Genomic DNA, 20,961 nt, shown 5'->3' with positions numbered 1-20,961 from the left:
AATTTTACTTGTATGCCACCTTTCCATAGCTCAAACCATGCTCAAGGCCACTTACAACATTTTGGAAAACATGAAGTTAGACTAGATAATCATCAATGGGGTCAGCTAACTGCATGTCAGGTAGACTGGTAAATAGAAGAGTGTTACAAATCTACATGGACATGACTATGGGTTTGCTTTAGTGCACTCTGACTAGGATGACCTGAAAGAAAGGAGACAGTACTCTGGTATTATCAGTAGTTGCAGAACAGATTGAATTTGTATGGAAGAGTGATTTCCCTACTCGATAATTTCTATGCTTTACATATAACTATGTTTCCCCCTTTTCCCATACATGTTAATGGAGATTTCCATGCACACTGCTGCCTACAGTTGAAGACAAAACACTGATATAGGGCACTTTATATTTTGCTTTGGAGGATAACCACCTGCTTGGGTGAATGTTAGTAGCAGGGTATATTAAAGGGGGGGAAAGTCACCTTTATTTGCAAGGGATTTTTTTTTCAGCAGTTCAAATTCTCTGAAAAAGAGATGAGAGAGAGGAAAATGAATATTGATATGTATGAGGGATGGAAGTGAGTTTTTTTGCACAGAGGAGCTCTCTTGAAACCAGCCATTCTTTCTATTTGCTCCTATTTATGAAGCTTCCTGTCCTTTGCCAGTGACATTCAGGAGTTTCAGTTTTTGCAGTGTGAAAAGTAAACCTTTTGGTCAGGTTATTTGCCAAAAGAATAGGTTAAATTGTGCTGTGCTGTGAAGTATACAGCTCATGCAGTTTGACAGGAGTGATATTTGTCTTTTTCATTTGTGCCATCAGCTTACGAAATTGGTCCAGACATAGTCAACAGAAACTACAATTTCATTCTTTTAGTTATTCACACAAGTTACAGAGCAAATTTGATTTGTATTTCAGTATTTATGTTCCATTACAAATGAATCAGAATAAAAAAATATTCATTGTATCGTGTTATATACTGTGGCTTATATAACTCCTAATATGGTGTGCTATAATTTCATCAATTCTTTTTATTTCTTTGTAAGTTGATTTTTTTTAAAAAAAGAATCTACTGCATACAAAAAATACAAATTAGTTTGAATTTTATGACTGCTACCATGAAAAAAGCAACTTTTGAAATAAATTCATTTAGTTCAATCCTCCTGCAACATGATTACAAATGAAACTGCTCTTAACTTTTGATTTCTTGCTGATGTGGATTAGCGTAATACAGTTATTATCCTCTTTGAAGTAAATTAAGGAGAACCATAGAAATCAATAAAATAATTAATTATATGGAGATCAGGAACTTTTGCATAAACAATTCCTATAGTTCAGCAGAGGGCTATAGTTTCAACATAAAACTAATTTATTCTTGGCAGAAAACTTGGTTCTCTCTCTCCATAAACAAATGCATGCTGTTCAATTTAATAAATTATAAGACTTGGCATTCTTATTGCAAGTGCTTACACTTTCTGTATCCACTGAGACAATGAATTTAGGGCAACAACAATATGGGGGAAATAAGAGGACTTTTATGTCAGTGCATGTTAGGCATGCAGACAAAAAGGACAAGAAAGGTTTAACGTAGGTGTGCTTGTCTAACACTGGCAGCTGGTTAAGTGTGAGCCAGCAAATATGTGAGTCAGTCAGAGAGTGACTCAACACAATATAAAGTTTAAATACTCTGGTGTTTGTAGCAAGTTTGCCTTGGTCCCTGTTCCTTGGCTAGAACCTAATCTGTGTTGGAATGGTGCAAGGAGGACACATTGCTGGAAAGACCCTTTGCTACTTTTGCTGTAAACTGTCTGTCTGTCCTTTGGCTGATTAATATCTTATACCCCATTTAAATGTGTTTATGGGAGGGGATTGGAAGGTTTATTCATGTGTGTGATTTTGTTCCATCATGCATTTTGTGTTTTTATATTGAATTTGACATTGTGAACCGCTCTGAGATCTATGGAAGGAGGACGGTATACAAATTTAATAAATACATTCGTACCTTGGTTTTAGGACAGCTTAGTTCTCAAACCTTTTGGCTCCCGAACATCGCAAACCCCGGAAATGACTGTTTCAGTTTGCGAACTATTTTTGGAAGCCAAATGTCCAACAGGGTTTCCACAACCAATCAGAAGCCACACTTTGGTTTCTGAACGTGTTGGAAGTCGTACGGGCTTCCGGAATGGATTCCGTTTGACCTCCAAGGTATGACTGTAATAATAATAATAATAATAATAATAATAATAATAATAATAATAACAACAACAACAACAACAACAATAACAACAGCAGGACCTGCTTTATGTGTCTACACTACGTAAGAGGTAGACATCAGTGGCAAAGTGCAGGGTGTTCCCCAGAAAGCGTGTTCTCCATCACGGAGAGCACGTGTTGCGGTTGGGGATTCCAAGACACCTTGCTGTTTCTGGGCAGATGGTTTGGCCAACTCGTAAGCAGGGGCGGGTTGTTACTGGGGGAAATTACATGTTGCCATTTAGTGATTGACAGCCCTATTTGTTAAATACAAGGCACGCAGCAATGGAGGTCCTCTTTCACTGTGTGCTTCAGATCACCCGCCATCCCTTCCCTAATGTTAGGCTGTTTGCTTGACCTTGCTATTGCCTGTCATGGGGTCGTCTGCTTTGGGGGAGGGGTCCAGTAGGAATTTTGCCATTTGGCTGATTAGTGTGTGCCACTTGGTTTTCGCCTACCGCGTAGCAAATGGTCACAACTTGTAAGGTTTGCGGTTAGGCATTGGTCTGGAATTGGTTGCTGGGGGGGTATGGATTCGGCTGTGCCTGCCCCCCAAAATGCTGCTGCTGGTGGAGGGGTATGGATTCGGTTGTGCCTGCCCCTCCAAAATGCTGCTGCTGAAGGATTTTACCATTAAAGGAACCCAGGGGTTCCCTCATGCTTTTGTCTGAAACCCCCTGGCAAGGGGCAGAGCCACGCAAGCCCCTGGGAGCATGCTGGGGAGAGGTGAGGCATGGTTCCCAGTCCCGTCTCTCTCCCCAGGTGACTTACCCTTCCTGACTTCGCGGGGGGGTGCGAATGTCAGAGCTGTCCCCGTGCGGGGGCAGTTAGTGCTACCAATGCCTAAGCAACCACTCACATTGCTGTATTTGAATAAATTTGTGGCCAAAATTATGCCAAAAAAATTAAACAAAAATTAAGTGTCAATTGTGTTTTCCTTTGGGGTGTATTGGGGACCTCGACACGCAACTGCTTCAAAGTTAGCAAACAATCTCATCAAATGAGTTCAAACCTGTATTGCTCTTCAGGGAAGATGTAAAGCGTACTGCTGCCCGGAGTGCACCATTTATATCTGATTACTCTTTGTGATTTTGTTAGGGTGGGGATGAAATCGTCTTTTATTTTTTCTTTATTGGAAGTAGACTTGAACATTGAAGAGAGGCAATTCAAATTGAATAAATATTAATGTGAAAACAAGTGATCAGTGGAGTTGCAATTGTTATCCATTGCAAGGCCTTATACCAGTGGCAGGCAATTTCTGGAGATCTTCTCTAGAGCAACAGCATTCTGGGGAGAAGAGTTATATGACAAATACACCAACCGACTCGAGAACAGAACCTTTCATTAGAACGAAACAAGAGAACCAACTTCCATTCACATATACGCAACTGTCATGCCTACAGTACAGCTTCACAGAGAATCATTTTCAGAGAGAAACACCTGAAAGAATCATTCTAAATAAAACATGTCTTCCATTCGTTGTGCATCATTTGGTTTCATAGTCTTCAGGGAAAATTGCACAAGTAAAAGCAGGCTGCCAACTGACAACTTGGCAGTGAAAATAATTGGCATCAGACTTTAAGGTACACGGATTGTGTGACAAACACTAGTACAGCATATATTAATGAATAAGTCTAACAATCAAATCAATCTGTTGCCATCAGACCTGCAGGCCAGACTATTACCATTTATTTTCAAACATAAGCATTTGGTGCTGAATGACAACTGCTGTGTTTATTATGGCAAAATGTGTGCATTATTACTTAAGGGTGGTATAGGGGGAAATGATTTTCACTTACCACTAAATTTTATGCTTGGCGGTTCAAAGTGATCTGATATGCTTTAGATGAGTAATGTTTATTTATTTCAATTTCTAACCTCCCACATCTTTGGGGCTCACACAAAACAAAAACCCACTGAAAGAATTGTTTCCACTTATTTCAAAACCTGTGTGACTGTAGAATACCTATAATATCTAATTGCTCATTTAATTGCATTTCCAATTATTGTAATGGAATTCTTAGAGCGATTTACAAAATACTTTAAAAACAGATTCAGAGATTCTTGCAAAAAAACAATAACACAGAACATGTAACAAAGATCAAAAAGACTAAAACTAGCAACAAATTAAAAACCAGAGGCAATAAAAAGGCTTCAAATAGATATCAAGACAAGGCAAAATTGAAGTGGTTTGATTTTGCATAGATTTAGATGAAGAGCTCAGAATGGTGCAATGAAACACCCAACCTTGGATGCTGAAACCACTGCAGAATTATTATTTTTCTGATTACTGTAAAGTGTCATGTGAATGTGCAGTATGCATGCCAGGAGCTTGTACTTTACTGCATTTGAGATTAAACCTATGAAATCTGGATTAGGCTACAAGACAGAGAGTTAAACCCTCACCACATGTTTGCGATATGCCAGAGCATATGTTGAACTACTGATCAGCATGCCAAAAATACTGCTCACTCCATGCTATCTTCATGATATCACTTAGCTATTTATCCCAATCTACGTTCTGTAAGAATTCTTTTTGAGCATATGTTTGTTTAAAACTTATTTCTTCATTTATTTATTTTTAAAAAGATCCAGAACATTTACAACCAGATCTTAACATACAATAGAGGAACTACAGTTAATAAAAAACAACTTTTAATGCTAAAAAGGATTGCAACACAAAGTGAAAACCCACCGGATAGTAAAGGTAAGAGGTAAAGGACCCCTGGATGGTTAAGACCAGTCAAAGGTGACTCTGGGGTTGTGCCGCTGATCTCGCTTTCAGGCTGAGGGAGCCAGCATTTGTCCACAGACAGCTTTCCAGGTCATGTGGCCAGCATGACTAAACTGCTTCTGGCACAACGGGACACTGTGACGGAAACCAGAGTGCACGGAAACACCATTTACCTTCCTGCCACAGCAGTACCTATGTATCTACTTGCACTGGTGTGCTTTCAAACTGCTAGGCTGACAGGAGCTGGACAGAGGAATGGGAGCTCACTCAATTGTGGGGATTCGAACTGCCGACCTTCCAATTGGCAAGCCCAAGAGGCTCAGTGGTTTAGACCAGAAAGTAAATACACCTGGTGCCTATACGGCATCAACACTGGATTCAGGCTAAAACCCTGGGGAAAGAAGCAGAGGAAACACCCTTTACGTTATATATATTTTTATACCCGACAGCCCTTCTCTCCCTGATTGCCATCTATTACAGTTTAGATGGCAAAGGCACCCGGAGGAGAACTTCAAAGATGACAGTGGTGAACCAGCAGGTTGGTGTGGAGGCAAAAGCTAGGCTACATAACACACACACACACACACACACACACAGAGAGAGAGAGAGAGAGGGAGAGGGAGAGAGAGAGATAGAGAGAGAGAGTGTTGCAGGAACATTCATCCCCCAGTAAAGCATTTGACAACTTTCAGTGCTGTCTTTGTGCTATGAAGGAAAGAAGAAAGTACAGTTGGTACCTATCTGAAGGGTAATTTTACATTGGCATCTAGCCAGCCTGGAGATTGCTGATGGGTTGCATTTCTCTTGTTGGCTCACAATTTGGGTAGGCCCAGCCTTATTCCAGTCCAATATGATCATTTTTCACAACAGAGCACCAAAAATTGCATGTTGATGATGCTTGGGGTGATGATACAGTTTTATGCTGAATGTTTACACAATATTTTACTTCTAAACCCATTTTCCTAGAATAAATGCAGCTCGAACCTGACTCGATCAAGCTGTGTGATATTCTGCTCAGTCTATATTTGCATGTACATCACCAAGTTCCCGCTGTGCTCTGGGGGCTTCAGGCGGCTTCAGCGAAAGCAACGCGAAGCCTCCGGAGCGCGGGGGGAGCTCTCCCTCTGTGCTTCGGAGGCTTCGCATTGCTATCGCTGAAGCCAAGGAGCCTGCATTCGCTCCATAAGACGCACACACATTTCCCCTTAATATTTGAAGAGGAAAAAGTGTGTCTTATAGAGCGAAAACTACGGTACTCGTAATGTACTGATATGACTTATGGTTCCACAGTTCAGTTTGTAAGATACCCACCTCAAGTTCTAAGGTATAATTTATCTTTCCATAGAAAGGTGCCTTATACTAAGTCAGCCCTTTGGTCCATCTAGTTCAGAATTGTCTACTGCCAATGACTCTCTAGGGTTTCCTACAGGAGTTTTTCCCAGTCCCACCTCAAGTTTCCAGGGACGGACTTGGAGGCATATGCTGTCCCACTGAGATATGCCTCTTCCCCAAGGTATACCCATAATGATACTGTGGATATTTTTTTAACTCTTTCCATTTAACTGCTATTTAATAACTCCCATTTATCTCTTATTTTCTTCTGTGTTAAAATTCATAAATTCCAAATCAAACTTGTAATATCTAATTTCCATTACAATCAACATTGCCCTTTTTAGTTTTGTCCTTCTCATCATTTTTGTTCACTTGATGTAACTTGCTGAAGTCCCTTGAAACCTAACTTAAGCATCTTTCAGGTCTGCCTTCCTTCCTACAGTTTATTTCAATGTTATAGGCCACTTAATATGTATAGACTATGCTGACAAACTTTTTCCTACTGCCTTTTCTGTTCACATGTTTTATTAAGCTTTTCATTAAATTTGTGATCCATCTTGGCCGGACCCCTGATGCTACTATCAGCTTTTAGAGTTCTGCTTGCCTCTGGGCAGAATTAAAGTATTCTCTACTTCATTCCACCCCACAGAAAAAAGAGGTGGTTAACAGGCTCTCTGATATAGCAGAAGGAAGACTCCCACTGAGGAAGCAGGGGAGGCTTATGAATAACCCATCCAAACATTTCTGAAGGCTTCCAGATCTAGAGAGCCCATGAAAAAAGATGTTCATGTGAGCAAATGACTTCCATTTCCAACAATATGACTCAGTACCACATTTAAGTGCAGTGAGAAATGAATGGTAATCTCTTGGGGATGTTTTCGTAGACTACTAAAAGGGATGCAATGGATAAACTCTTGCAAATGTATTTCATCACATGCAGAAGTCACTGGTGTTTATTTTCGTAGCAGAACTCTTACTGACACAATGGTGAAACTGATATCAAGGATGCATTTCCTAACATGGTCAAGAGCTGAATATCTATTCTTCTCTTAGTTCTTAACTGGCCCAACCTACATTCCAATCATTTTAGGAAGGCATTCAATCACCTCCCCACTTTTTGTTGTTGTTATTTGTGTGACACAGAATTTTTCTTCATGATCTCGATTCCACATGCTAATTTAAATGCAAATGAATTGCCAAACTTTTCCAATGTTTTGTGCAATGGTAGCTATCCATTAAAATGTCTGTAAAGCCAGTGATATGAAGTGTTTAAATTCATGTCTAGATTATCTAATTGAGAGTTGTTTGAAGATGTGTAAAACTTGTTTTATTTTATTTATTATAATTATAATTATATTATTATTATTATTATTATTATTATTGATACTAAAAAAAAAAAAGAAATTATATGCCACCCTTCATCAAAAAACCACAGGGCAGTTTGCGACACAACACAACATAAATGTCAATAAATGACATAATATCTATACAATATAAAAATAAAAACAAGTTATATATAAGCACTATGTCGAGTGAGAAGCAGGGAAGTGAAGATCTTCCAAGGTAAGAGTCTGGGAGAAGAAAGGAAAGCTCCCAGATCAGAGCTGGGAGGCTCCACACTTTCTGCGGGTGACAAGAGTTAAGAGCTCCCTTTTTCTGTTTTTAATTTTATTTAGATTTGTTTCTTTTATCTTATTGCATTAAGGAAAAACTTCCATAACTGCTTATGGGGGAAAACAGTTATAGAAACACAATTATAATAATAAGAAAGACATAATTGAGTACAGATTCTCAGAAAATACATATTATTGTAAGAACAACAACATAGGAGATAAGGGAGGAGAAAATCGGTACCAGGGTCCCTAAAATACAAAAAAAAAACAAAAACAAAAAACAGTTGCACCGTTACTGAATCTTCTCTCTGCTGAAAGTAGTTTTTAATCCAAGCCACACACACAAAATGACAGAGCCTCCTAGCTCTCACCTGGGAGCTTTCCTTTCCTCTCCCCGTCTTTCATTCAGCAAGCTCTTCCCTGCCTCTCACTGAGGATTCTGATATCATCTATCTGCCATTTCCATAACCCCGAATGGTGTATTAGAAGCGAGACATGGGAGGGGAAATTCCATGTGGTGTCTCTCCTTCAAGGTCACTGTGCTGCCTTTATCATCCCAGCCATAGTATCAGATCTGTACAGAAACTCATTCATTCATCCATTCATTCATTCATTCATTCATTCATTTATAAATAAATAAATAACATTCGACTCCCTCTTCAGCTTAGAAGGGAGTCCTTATACTTACAATCTAAAAAAAAAAAGCAAAAAAACAACAAAACCTTTAACATAAAATAAAAAGGATAGGGGTGGGTGGGAAGCAAACAGACACCAGTTCTTAAAGTTACAAAGATCATTTGAGATGAAAACAGATTTGGGGAAGGACAGGTCAGAAGGAGCTTGTCTCTCAGCTGAACTGATGGTGCAGTGCTTGAAATTCCACTAACAGTGCCAGATATTCCAGGAAACACAACAGAATTTTGACGTTTCTGAACAAGTTTTACACATGCCTTTACTTCCTCTCCAAAAAAAAAAAAAAAAAACAAGGAAATGCGTTTTCTTTCTCTCTCTCTCTCTCAAAAAAGTCTCTTCATCCTCTACGCCCTGGAAAACCCATTGTTATTGGTTTATTTACTCAACCCCCTGTGAAAGGCTGAAAGAAACGGTGAAACAGACAAACTGCCTCCACCCCAAAGCTTCGAACCTCTATTTAAGTTCTACTCTGAAGAAATATATATATATAGCCTTGGTGGAGAGGTGAGGAGGGGGGGGAATGTTGGCAGTGACTGTGCTCTCTGCCCCCTCCATGTACAACTCTCCAAAGAAATGCAAGATGTAACACAGAACACACTATGTACTATCAAGACCTGTTGCAAAAGCTGCAAACAACACCAAAGAAACTGACAAGCTTGAAGTGGAATCCATTTCCATGGTGAAATAACTTTTTATAATCATACTATAGAGTTAGAGTAAGGCTTCTCAGCATCAGTGATATCTGTTCTTTGTGTCCCTTGCACACAAATCTGCCAGTTTGTGCAAAGCATCCAGGCACAAATAACTGGTTTCTCTGAGGAGTGTGGACATCAGTTTATGCATCCAGGAAACTTCCAAATAATTGTTTTTATCACCTTTATGAAAACTAAACTAAACTAAACAGATACTTGCCCACTCAGTGGATCTACAATATCAATGTCAGAAATGAAAACTGGTGGATTAGTGCAGTATCCCTGGTTGTTTAGTTATAAAAATAAGGCTTTTTAAACAAATAAAGCTTAAACAGGAAAAATAACAGCTGCATTTTGTATGGAGGTCTGAAAGTTTAAGGCACTAATTAAAAGGATTATGGGGTGTGATGAATGCTTACCTGAACAGTGGATAATCTTATTCCGCCAGGTCTTAAATAGTCCCATAAACTTAGAAAGAGCTTAAAGCAAATGTTCACCTTACCTTTAATCTATAGTGACCCAAATAAAACTTCATTTATTTCCCCTACCACACAACATTTGCTTATCTAAACAATTATATGATAAGCAGATAGTTTCTTTTTCAGACATAGTAAGACTGAGCAAAAAATGTCCTGTTGTCTCACATTCAGATGCAAAAGAAGATCTTTCAGATGCAATGAGTGTTTGATTCTACTCTGGAATCCTTTCTCAGTAGGACAAGAGTAGGTAGTTCCCTTAGCAATTTACCAATTTTTTTTTTAAGGATAACAAAATGTTTTGAATAGTGTGAACCTAGATTCTGCCTTAAAATACATATCCAGCTCTCAGAGAGCATCTGCTAAGGACTCTCTTGTTTAGAGCCTGAAAAACAATTTAAATAAGCAGAATCAATCAAATAAATAAATAAATAAATAAATAAATAAATAAATAAATAAATAAATAGATTTTGAGTTAGCATCAATATTTCTGGCACCAGTCATGCATACAGCTGGATAAATATCTGACATTCCCATTGATGGCAAGCATAGCATAAAAACAAATGAATTCACATCTCTGCTCTTTTTTTGTATTATGTCTGATTACTTCTAGATAAGAGCACAACCTCGTCCCCAGCCAGTCAATGTGTTGGGTTGTGTGTGTGTGTGTTGTTGTTTTTACAAATTTATTACAAATTTATATACTGATAATTAAACTGATAATTAAACTGATAATTAAACTGATTTTTTTTCCATTTTGTAAATCAAATCTAACCACCACTTTAGTTTGTATCAGACGCCTAATGATGACAACAACAGGCAAGCAGGAGCAGCATAGTAGGCTGGAGGAGAAAAGCCATAAGATTTAAAGCTGCATTTGTCAAGCTTCATTATTTTTGATGGGGCCTGGCAGTGCCAGGGTCAGAGGTGCTTGAAAACAGCAGTGGGAAAGAGAAGCAGACAACATACTTAGTGAGCCAATAACAAGGTACATGCTTCCACAATCTGCACATTTAGCAGGGCTTTGCTAATAAAACAGACCATGCCTTCTGCCCCTCCCTGGCAAAAAGTCTGCTTTTACTTTACATGGATTGATCATCACCCTTCATCTCTGCCACTGACACTAGCTTCCTCTTTTCAGGTCCCCTGCAAACGGCCCCCAGGGCAAAAACTGGGGAGGACAGAACTGAAATACATTGGACTGACGTTTCCACAGCCCACAATGCGGTGAGAATACTTGATTTGTGTTTTGTGAAGACTAAAAGAATGAGATTAGATCCAGAGAAGGCAGTGTCTGATGGCAGTCTGTAGCTAAGAAGGTCTGGGCTGAGCTACAAAATGGATGGGAATAAAACTGCTTCATAATCTAATATGTGCTGCCGTGAGTTTCCTTGGTAATTGCTAGGTGCTTAGAGTCTGTGGGTTATAAATGTGCAGTGTTGTCGTGTGCTCCCATCTTCCTTAAACAGCAAGAAATTCCAAAACCAGCACAGCATCACACATATTAGAGGGAAGGAAAACAAGAGACATGAGTTGCTATTCCACCAAGTATTCAGAGTAGAACCACTGAAATTAATGGACCTGAGTCACATTCATTAATTTCGATGGATCTACTGAATGCCACCCCACCGGTGGTGGTTGTTAGTAATTGGTTCTTGCTTTAGGCAAACCATGAATGGGGACAGATGAAGGTGGGAATTCCCTTTCCAATGATGCAGCAATGCTTTTTAATGTGTTGGCCTTAGAAATGGAAGGCACCACTTACACTGAGCCTCAGGCAGCAAAATATCTTGAACTGGCACTGCATAACAATACTATGAGCTATCTATCTATCATCTATTGATCATCTATCTATCATCTATCTATCTATCCTTCTCTGAGAAAATGCATGCTCTTAGAGTGTCGGAAGTGACCACAAGGGTCTTCTAGGCCAACCCTCTGACGTGCAGGAATCTTTCGCCCAACATGAGACTCAAGCCCAGTGTTCTTTTCTATGCTGCCAGCCTGATCCAGACAACTAAATAATAATTTTTAAATTATGTTATAGTTAGTTAGTGGGCTGCAGTTTAGATTTTTATGTGGTTTTCACTGTACATGTATCTGTTGTACACCAGTGTGGTCTTTTTTTATGAAAGGGTGGTATACAAGCATTAAACAAATAAATTAGCAAGCAAAATTCTGGTCATGGAACACTCCTACTGGTGGAAGCAGGAAGGTAACTTTCACTTATTTCCCCTTCCCTCTTGGGTCATTCCCACAGAATCTGTTCTGGAATGTTAAATCACCTTCTGAAATAGTGTTGGGCGGGAGACTGGAGGGCAAATCAGGAAAACTGCCTCCCTCCTCCCACTAGCAGGATTTTCTGTTGGACCAGAATCCTTTAATGAATGGAAAGATCCCTGTCTATATACAGAAGTCATATTGGTAATTGAGAATTAGCAGGTGTGTGTTTTATTACTTTGCTTATTGATTCCTTTGCATTTGCTTCCTTATTGAGCATATCCACAAGAACACAGTAAAACATTTTTAAAATGCTAATACCACCAGTAACATTTCAATCATTTTCAAGTCTATTTTATCACACAATTACTGAGCACTAAAGTAAGGAAAAGCATAGTGTTGTTTTTTGTTGTTGCTACAGTAAACTTTCTGAGGTTGATTAAAGATTTCTGAACATCTTTTCAGGCTTCTTCAAACATTGTATGCACCTATATATTGGGAAGATGTTCTTTGTGGTTTATCCCTAGTTAATCTACCTGATTTACTGTTGCGGGGATTTCAAAGAAAGAGGAAACCCAGATCAGTGAGGTGAATAATTTTGTCATTTAAAAATGCTGCAAGCCACAAAAATATGTCTGTTAACACTAGAAAAATTACATTTCTACATATGCCTGAATTAGATTTTAAATGAATGCTGAATCCCTTGCATTTTTATTATTTCACTCCAACTGCAGAGCAAATAGATCTGACAGTATATCCAAGGATGCTCTGGTTGTCAATCTTTTTGCTTCTGTGGAAGAGGAATTTTTGCCACATTTCCTCTGAATTTAATATTGAGTATGTGTGAAACTATGTGTGAAACTATGTGTGAAACTAACAACTGTTAGTTTGCTGTCCAATACCAATTCACGCAGGTGGTGCTGTGGTCTAAACCAGTGTCTCCCAATCTTGGGCCTCCAGCTGTTTTTTAACTACAATTCCCATCATCCCTGACCACTGGTCTTGCTAGCTAGGGATGATGGGAGTTGTAGTCCAAAAACAGCTGGAGGCCCAAGGTTGGGAAACACTGGTCTAAACCACAGAGCCTAAGGCTTGCCGATCGGAAGGTCAGCAGTTCGAATCCCCGCGATGGGGTGAGCTCCCGTTGTCTGGTCCCAGCTCCTGCCAACCTAGCAGTTTTAAAGCACGTCAAGGTGCAGGTAGATAAATAGGTACCGCTCCAGCGGGAAGGTGAATGGCGTTTCCGTGCTCTGCTCTGGTTCGCCAGAAGCGGCTTAGTCATGCTGGCCACATGACCCGGAAGCTGTCTGACGACAAACGCCGGCTCCCTCGGCCAGTAAAGCGAGATGAGCGTGCAACCCCAGAGTCATCCACGACTGGACCTAACGGTCAGGGGTACCTTTACCTTTACTTTTACCTTTACCTTTACCAATTCAATAGTTCATTAGCACACCACAACACCACAAATAGATTAGATATCACTTTTGGAGAGTATTCATACAAACTGAAATCCACTGAAAAGCAGCTTGAAAAGTTGTGAGGTTGTTTCCCCCAACTATCTTTCCAAGGCACTTTCTTCCACTGCTGTTCACATCAAAGCAGGGGCAGGGATGTCTTGATCCAATGATTTCTTTCCCTGCATCAAAACACCAATTCAGTGAAGCTCTCATCTGTGTGCACACATGCCATCTATATGCATGGGCAAAAGCCACCGGAATTGTTCACACCACAATGGAACCATAGCTTCTGTTTTTGCATAGCACGGAAGCTGGCTTGAGAAAAAGAGCATTGAAGAGGAATATTTCTCTACAGGATACAGGCAGATCGTGGCTAATGTCATGTGAACCCGGCTTAAAAACCAGCAGTGGCAGCATGCTGGAGCTGCATCAAAGTGCACCTGTTGTTAGTTACAAAGTTTCTGTAGTGACCACCTGGAATGCCCAGGGGAAGGAGCACATCAAAAGAGGGGTGTTTCATATCTTCCATGGGCCCATGTCTGAGTAAAGGGTTGAAGAAATCGCTGACTTACACCTGGTCTGCAGAAAGTGTGGATTTATTTCAGGATACCTATGCTTTACTTTGGAGAAAGATGGCTGGGTAAACCTAGAATGTAGGTATTTTCTCTTTGACCCCACCCATTGGGATTTAGGAGAGCAGCCTAAAGACAGTCTCTGGCAGTGGACTGAGGGTCAAGCCTCCATTGTAAGTAAGACAGACTCCCCACATCTTACTTAGAAGTCTAGCTGTTCCAGCCTATTAGTATAATTGTTTAATTGACACTGAAATGGGGAATGCTGAAATGTGTATTACTGCAGGCTTTAGCATGGAGAAATTCCACCAGAGTAGAGCTGCCATATGTCCTCTTTTTCCAGGACACGCCTTCTTTTTCATGGGTATGCAAAATGAGTCATCAAAGCGATCCATAGTTAAAAGTAAAAGTCAGCAAATGTGTCCTCTTTTTTGCTCTTCAGAATATGGCAACCCTAAAGTAGCCACTGAACTCGTGGGTTGATAAGTAACTATTGTTGTTTTCTGCTAGCTAACACATGAGTGTTTAACCTTAGATCAGGTGACAAAGGTATTTGGTTACAAATCTCAATTTAGAAAGGGAGCTGCCTTTAGTCTTTGCTCCTGGGCTCTGTGGGAGTAAGGATTTACACGAAGCTTTCCAGGAACACACAGCCTCAGGCTGCAATGGAGGCTGGGGTGGAGGAGAGATGGAGTTTTGATATCAAAGCTGTTTAAAGTTTAAAGCTGTTTAAAGTTACCTTTAGGAAGAAAATGGAAGTAAAAGTTGAGAATTTCCTCCTTGTGGCAGTGCCAGAGGATAGAGGAAAAGGGTGCACTTATGTGTGAGGGTCTCATTTATTCAGTTCGCTTTTATAAAAATTCTACTGCAAACCTTCTGGTACACTAGTTTAGTAAAAGCTATAACTAGCTGCATCTATTGCAGAATGCAGCAGCCAGATACTTCATAGCACCAAGTTACTGGCAACATGTTACCCCATTGCTGATAGAGCTTCACTGGTTGCATATCTGCTACTGGGCCAAGTTTGTGCTGTTTCACAAAGCCCCAAACAACTTGGGCCTAAGGACTGCCTGGTCGATTTTGCTCCACCTTCATCACTGAGATGAGTGGTTGTCCCACACACCAATCAAGTTCAATTGACCCTTACCAGTAAAGGTTTGGCAGGAACCTTTGCCTTCATTCAGACATCTTCTGAAAATCAGTATTTGTTGATGTTTCTGTTGATGCTTATGTTGCATACCACCTTGATATATTTTTATGAAACTGCAGGCGATAACAATTTCAAACAATAAAAATGTGCATGTCGCTGCTGCTATGCTCTTGTTCTCTTTAAATGCCTCCTTTTAAATTTACATGTTATTAATTTGAGTAAATATTTATCAGCCAGTAACTTTAGTCTTACAATCTCTGCATATTTTCCATCCCCATTTCATTGTGTAACCTCCATCTTCACTGCCTTCAACTCCAGCACCGTCCTTGCAACTGCAAATTTTCTGTAAAGATTATTTCCAATGGGAAAAGAAATATTTTTAATGAGCCCTTTACACCTTCAGCTCTCCATGCACAGTAATTTGAAGTATCTCTTTAATTTGGTGTAGATTGCATAGTCAAACATAAGCATTACGACTTTGATTACTGGAAAGTCTGATGGGTCTTTATAAATCACAGCAGCTAGTAGGGTCCAGTATAATGGTCTTGGTGATGGCCATGCAGCCAGACTTCACTGCCATAGCCATCTATGGCACATTTTAAGTGGATTTAAGTTCCTGACCCCAGCAACAACAAAAATGGACACTGATTTCTAAGTATTTTATTGCACTCTGCAAACCTTATGGAAGCCAGGATGCCCAAATAAGCCCCTAGTTACTAGCACACATGGCTTTAAAGGGGTAACTAGACAAATTCACCGAGAACATCTTAATCAACAGCAACAATTCATTATAGCTAAATGATGTCTCCACATTGAGAACAACCCCATGTTGGATGAATGCCTACTGGTTTTGGACATGTGAACAGTTAGAGAGGCCTTTGGAAATTGTATCCACACACTTGTTTCAGAGAAAAAAGCTTGCTGATTAGACAGATTCCGAATACTCAGTTGAAGATCTCTTGCATCTTCCAACCAATTTCTTCACCTTGCCCTTAAACGTTTAGAGATTAGCTTCAGTTGTCACGACAACAGTGGGAAAAGGTGGTAGCTACCCCTCATGGTACATATTTTCACCACAGAACATTACTTAGTTTGTTTGCATTAAAAGTGAGCCAGGTGGGCTGTGTTTAAACCAATAAAGCAAAAAGAGTGCCCATGACAATTTATTGATTTTTTTCCCCTTCCCAAAATATATCAAAACAATATTGCAAAAGCCATGTAAGTATTTGAAGTCACTAAGCAGTCTCACTAAACAGATAAAAAATGCACAGCAATGTTTAATGCATTTGGCAGTTTTTAAAATGATACCTCTTGACCTAAACTTTCTTTGACATATCCTGGGAAAGCATGCAGAGCTCAGTAATAAAAGCGGATGGTATGTTATATAGATTTGCCTGCACAGATTATCATTAGGTGCAAAGCATTCTGTGAAATATATTTCTCTCTCCCCAGGATGAAGAAATAAAATCTACTGAAACAGAGCTAAAAACAACAACTTAAAAAGATTATATAGTTTCAAAACTGGATGACCTTGCAGACTGCCCCCAGAGTCACCAGAGGAAATGTTTTCCAGTAAAAGTGTCTAGGGAACCTTTGCTTTCACCTGTTATTTTGTGTTTTACAGGTGCAAAAACTGAGCTCCTCAAATTTTTCTGTATGAATTGATCACTGCACACCATGTCCTTCACAGAACTAACACAGCAACAAATTACAAATAGTAATTTTTGCATGTGACTTGTTCTGAAAATCAAAGGCTTATTCCACTGTAGAAATAGAAATAATAATAAGTAGTAGAAGAAGAAGAAGAAGAAGAAGAAGAAGAAGATTTATAGCCTGCTCTTCATTGAATGTGTTCAATTCCAGAGAAAAGAACAAAGACTACCACACTAGCAACAGAGCAAAATACATACACAACAGAAAAAGTGGGTGGCAATAAGCCATAGCTGGTATTTCTCTTCCTTTCCCAGTCCTGAGGAAACTTATGGGCCTCAAGGTCAGTATGGCTGCTAGGAAAGACATGCAAGTGGATTTGCTGATCTCTCCCATAAGGGCCAACAATTTAATTTCTACTTATATGTGTGTAACATCTGTTCCTGTAGAGAAGCGGTTCTCTAACTGATCCTGAGGAGCATATCTATTTCAGTACTATTCACTTTTGTTCTTGACAAGAAAGAGTCAATTGACCCAGGAGATACCAGTTCATTGGTATTTAAGGATCTAAAGCCTTGTCATTCCTTGGGAATTATCGGTTTTCCTACAAACATAGTGGGTGGTCATTTCCTAGAAACAGTATCAGATGTTAAATAAGGATCACACCCAAATAACTTGACAACAAAATAGTGCTGTTGAAATTTCACAGAAAATAATTTACTGACAAATGTTTGAAGCTTTTCTCTTTCTTTTTGAGTTCCTTTATAATATCTCAGAATTTCAGTCTTTTCCCAGAGAATAATTTGCAAAATTGCCCCCCCCCCCAATATTGCCAACCATTAATTTTGGGCTCAGTTGTAAATCCAATTTTAATTTTTCCTACATAGTCTCAAACTGTGTCTGTGCACAACTACTCTCTGTTCTGCTCTTTTTATTCTCAGAGACCAAGAGAGGGAGTTGAGCTGGTTGCAACTCTGCACTCTGCCATAGACTCTTCCTGCTCACTAAACCATGTTGCCCCTCCAGATTCTGACACCTCCTCCACACCTCCTCCCCCCAGTCTTCTCCCTCTGGTCACTCATTGTTCTCCCACTATCAATCCCCTGGCTCTGAGCCTTCTCCCCCTGGGGGTTCCTATGGGGGTTTCCCGGCTGGTTCCGCCTACCATTCCTCTATATTCAGCCAGTCCACGACACCTACTTGGCAATCTGATTAATGCCAGACTTTTCACAAGTATTAATACTATGTGAAGTACCAACATGTTAAATGTATCCCCCCTTCCAGCCCACCACAGTCTTAATGTGATGAAGTTTAAACTTTGAAATACTAAACAGGCTCTGAATATGCTAAAGGATTGCTGAGCAACCAGAGTTTGGAGCTGGGTGACAGAAAACAGTTTAGGTTCTGAAGGGACTGAACTTTGATAGCTGTCAGTCTGGTACTACAGGTAAAAAAAAAGGTAAAGGACCCCGGATGGTTAAGTCCAGTCAAAGGCGACTACGGGGTTGCGGTACTCATCTCGCTTTCAGGCATTTGTCCACAGACAGCTTTGCAGGTCATGTGACCAGCATGACTAAACCGCTTCTGGTGCAACAGGACACCATGACAGAAGCCAGAGCGCAAGGACACACCGTTTAGTGGTACTACAATCTCCCCTCTGGCCCCATAAGATCAGCTTAGGCTGTGCTAAATTAACATATAGTTGGAAAGATGACGCAAAACCCCAATGTCCATACCTATAATAGAAACCCATTCTGTGAAGAGTGCCCTGATTTTTACCCTGCTTGGGTAGCAGAAGCAGCAGCATGCAATGACCCATCTTGTGTTAACAACCATGGCCAAAACGAAAAATGATGTTGAAAGCTATAAAGCAACATTTCAAGGAGTATGCTGTAGCTAAAATATACTGATATGGAACATTATGTGATTACCACTGAGAAATTTACTGTTCAAGCAGAATTGTTTGCACCGTTTGACTAGAAAATATGGCACATCTTCTGACAAGGATAGGCTTATTGAATTCTTCTTCTTCTTATTTTTTTTTAAAAACTTGCTATCTCACCCAAGGATAATACACACTTCATGCTGCACATGTAGGTGAGGGGAAAACACTGGAATCCCCTAGTAAGTATGCAGAGCATACATTGTGGTTTCAACACCAGGCTGCTTATTTCCGGGGAAATGCCATCAGAGAAGCCTTTTCCCCCCAGGTTGTGTCAGGTAAGGAAAGCTGAAAGGCTGTGCATACACATGCTTTCAGCAAGTGCTGGAAACCAGAGCCAGAATTCAAGGGGTGAACCCCCATCCTTTGATACTTTTCCAGGGTCAGAGAAAGGAGCAGCAGAGAAGCTGAGAGACTGATAGTCATACAGCATTATCTGGCAGAGTTAGATGAAGTCGAGAGTTAACTGAAGCACAGAAGGAAATTAAAGAAAAAGAGTGGGGGGAAACTGCATGCTGCTTCCTACTCAGTTCTCTCTAGAAAGACGACACTGAGAGTTTGACCTCTTTTTCTACACTCTGCAAATGAGTCAAATCACAATGGTATGGAGACATAATAGCTGGGTTTAAATGGCAAGGGGGAGCGGGGAGTGGGGCTGAGAGAAGCTGATAACTCCAACATTTTTACATCCCTCAAGTGTGATGAGTAATGGACCTTTTCAGCAAAGCCAGCACATAAATTGCTTATGAACACACAGTTATAGGAATAAGCACTTTAGTGCACACGGCTGTTTAAAATGGATGGTATCCATTTTATCCAGGAATTGTGAATTTATCTGAAAGGAGGGAGAGGGATTAAAATGACAGAAAAGTTCATTTTTGGGGGTGGTGGGGAGGTGCACAGAGCAAAGATCTACCTGCTAAATAATAGCAAACAGCAAATGGCAGCTGGCAGTTATATATAACAATTGTTATATTGTTAGTACCTCTAGAGGGCAGTGAATAAAAGAAAATAGAACACCAAGAAGCCAGCCAGGGCACACAAATCACAGTGCAGTTTTAATACACAGTGAACAACCTCACATCCAAAAGCTAGCCTGCATTCCTCATGTTAACATGTTTTATTATTTTGCTTCTTCACCCTATAGCCCCTTTTGTCCTTGTCCCAAAGGAAATTAAGACTACTATATATATGAAACTACAGCGGATTACTCATCATAATATCTTTGGCTTTGCTTTCCCTTCAACCTGTTTCCTCCCAACTAAATTTGAAGTATAACACAGGGACCTGTCAGCAACCTGATGCAAACCTGACTGACTGGCTGCATTTAAATAGTATTTTATCCTGTTTGAAACCAGCTGAAGTTTGTCAGTGCTAATAATGAATAAGCTTGTTACAGCTTATTTGAACATTTAAGTTAGAATGAGATATTCATCATATGCATTTTTTCAGGGGGAGGGACAAGTGAAAGCTTAGTAAAAAGAAGTAAGATGGACTGGCAGATTTGTTTGAGAATGGGAAAAAGCTATTTTATTTTATTTAGCAGCAACGTGTGTTGCTTAAAACATCCATAGAAGATTTAAACTGGTTTTTGAATTTGCTAGTCTGTAATTCAAATATCAGCCCTAGATTGGCTGTGAATTAAAAAAAACCACAAGCATGCTTCCATGTGATGTTTTAAGTGTCACATGCAAAAAAAACCCTAAGGCTATAACTTAACCTTACTTTAAATGTGTGATTAGAGTCAACCAAGTTCAGGTCTCCTGAAGAGGGGCAGGAAGAGGGGATTTACCCCTTTCCACTACAATCCTGAAAGGGAGGGGGGAAGGAGCTATTCTGCATGGAAATTTGAAATTTGAAAACAAAACCCCCCAAAACCCAGTTGCTTCCTAAACTTGTTTTTAATATTTTTTTACAAAAATCCCTGATGTTGCTTTAAGTGACATGTTTACAGTAATGTATAGTTAGCCCCTAATTTAATACTAGAAATAGCCATTTCACTACTTCAAAAATAGTTGCACAAGACTAATTCCATGCTGTGGATATCAGAAAGGACACTTTGCGGTATAACAGAAAATCCAGAACAAAAGATATAGTGAGCAAACATGCATTCACCAATCTGGCATTATCAAAACGAACCTCAGGTACTGAGATGACCAATTTGAACCAAAAGGGATTTTGT

At 39.8% G+C, this 20,961-nt stretch overlaps 1 protein-coding gene across 15 annotated transcripts in view; it reads right to left on the bottom strand.

Moving 5' to 3' along the window:
• PCDH15 (protocadherin related 15) overlaps positions 1 to 20,961 on the bottom strand; it is a 647,566-nt gene that overhangs the window by 387,887 nt on the left and 238,718 nt on the right. The gene's annotated exons all lie outside the window — the stretch shown is intronic.

This window comes from Podarcis cretensis, assembly GCF_951804945.1.
Source record: "Podarcis cretensis genome assembly, chromosome: 5".
Taxonomy (NCBI): Eukaryota; Metazoa; Chordata; class Lepidosauria; order Squamata; family Lacertidae; genus Podarcis; species Podarcis cretensis.
Note: the sequence above shows the minus strand (reverse complement) of the source record. Positions and strands in the feature narration are given on the sequence as shown.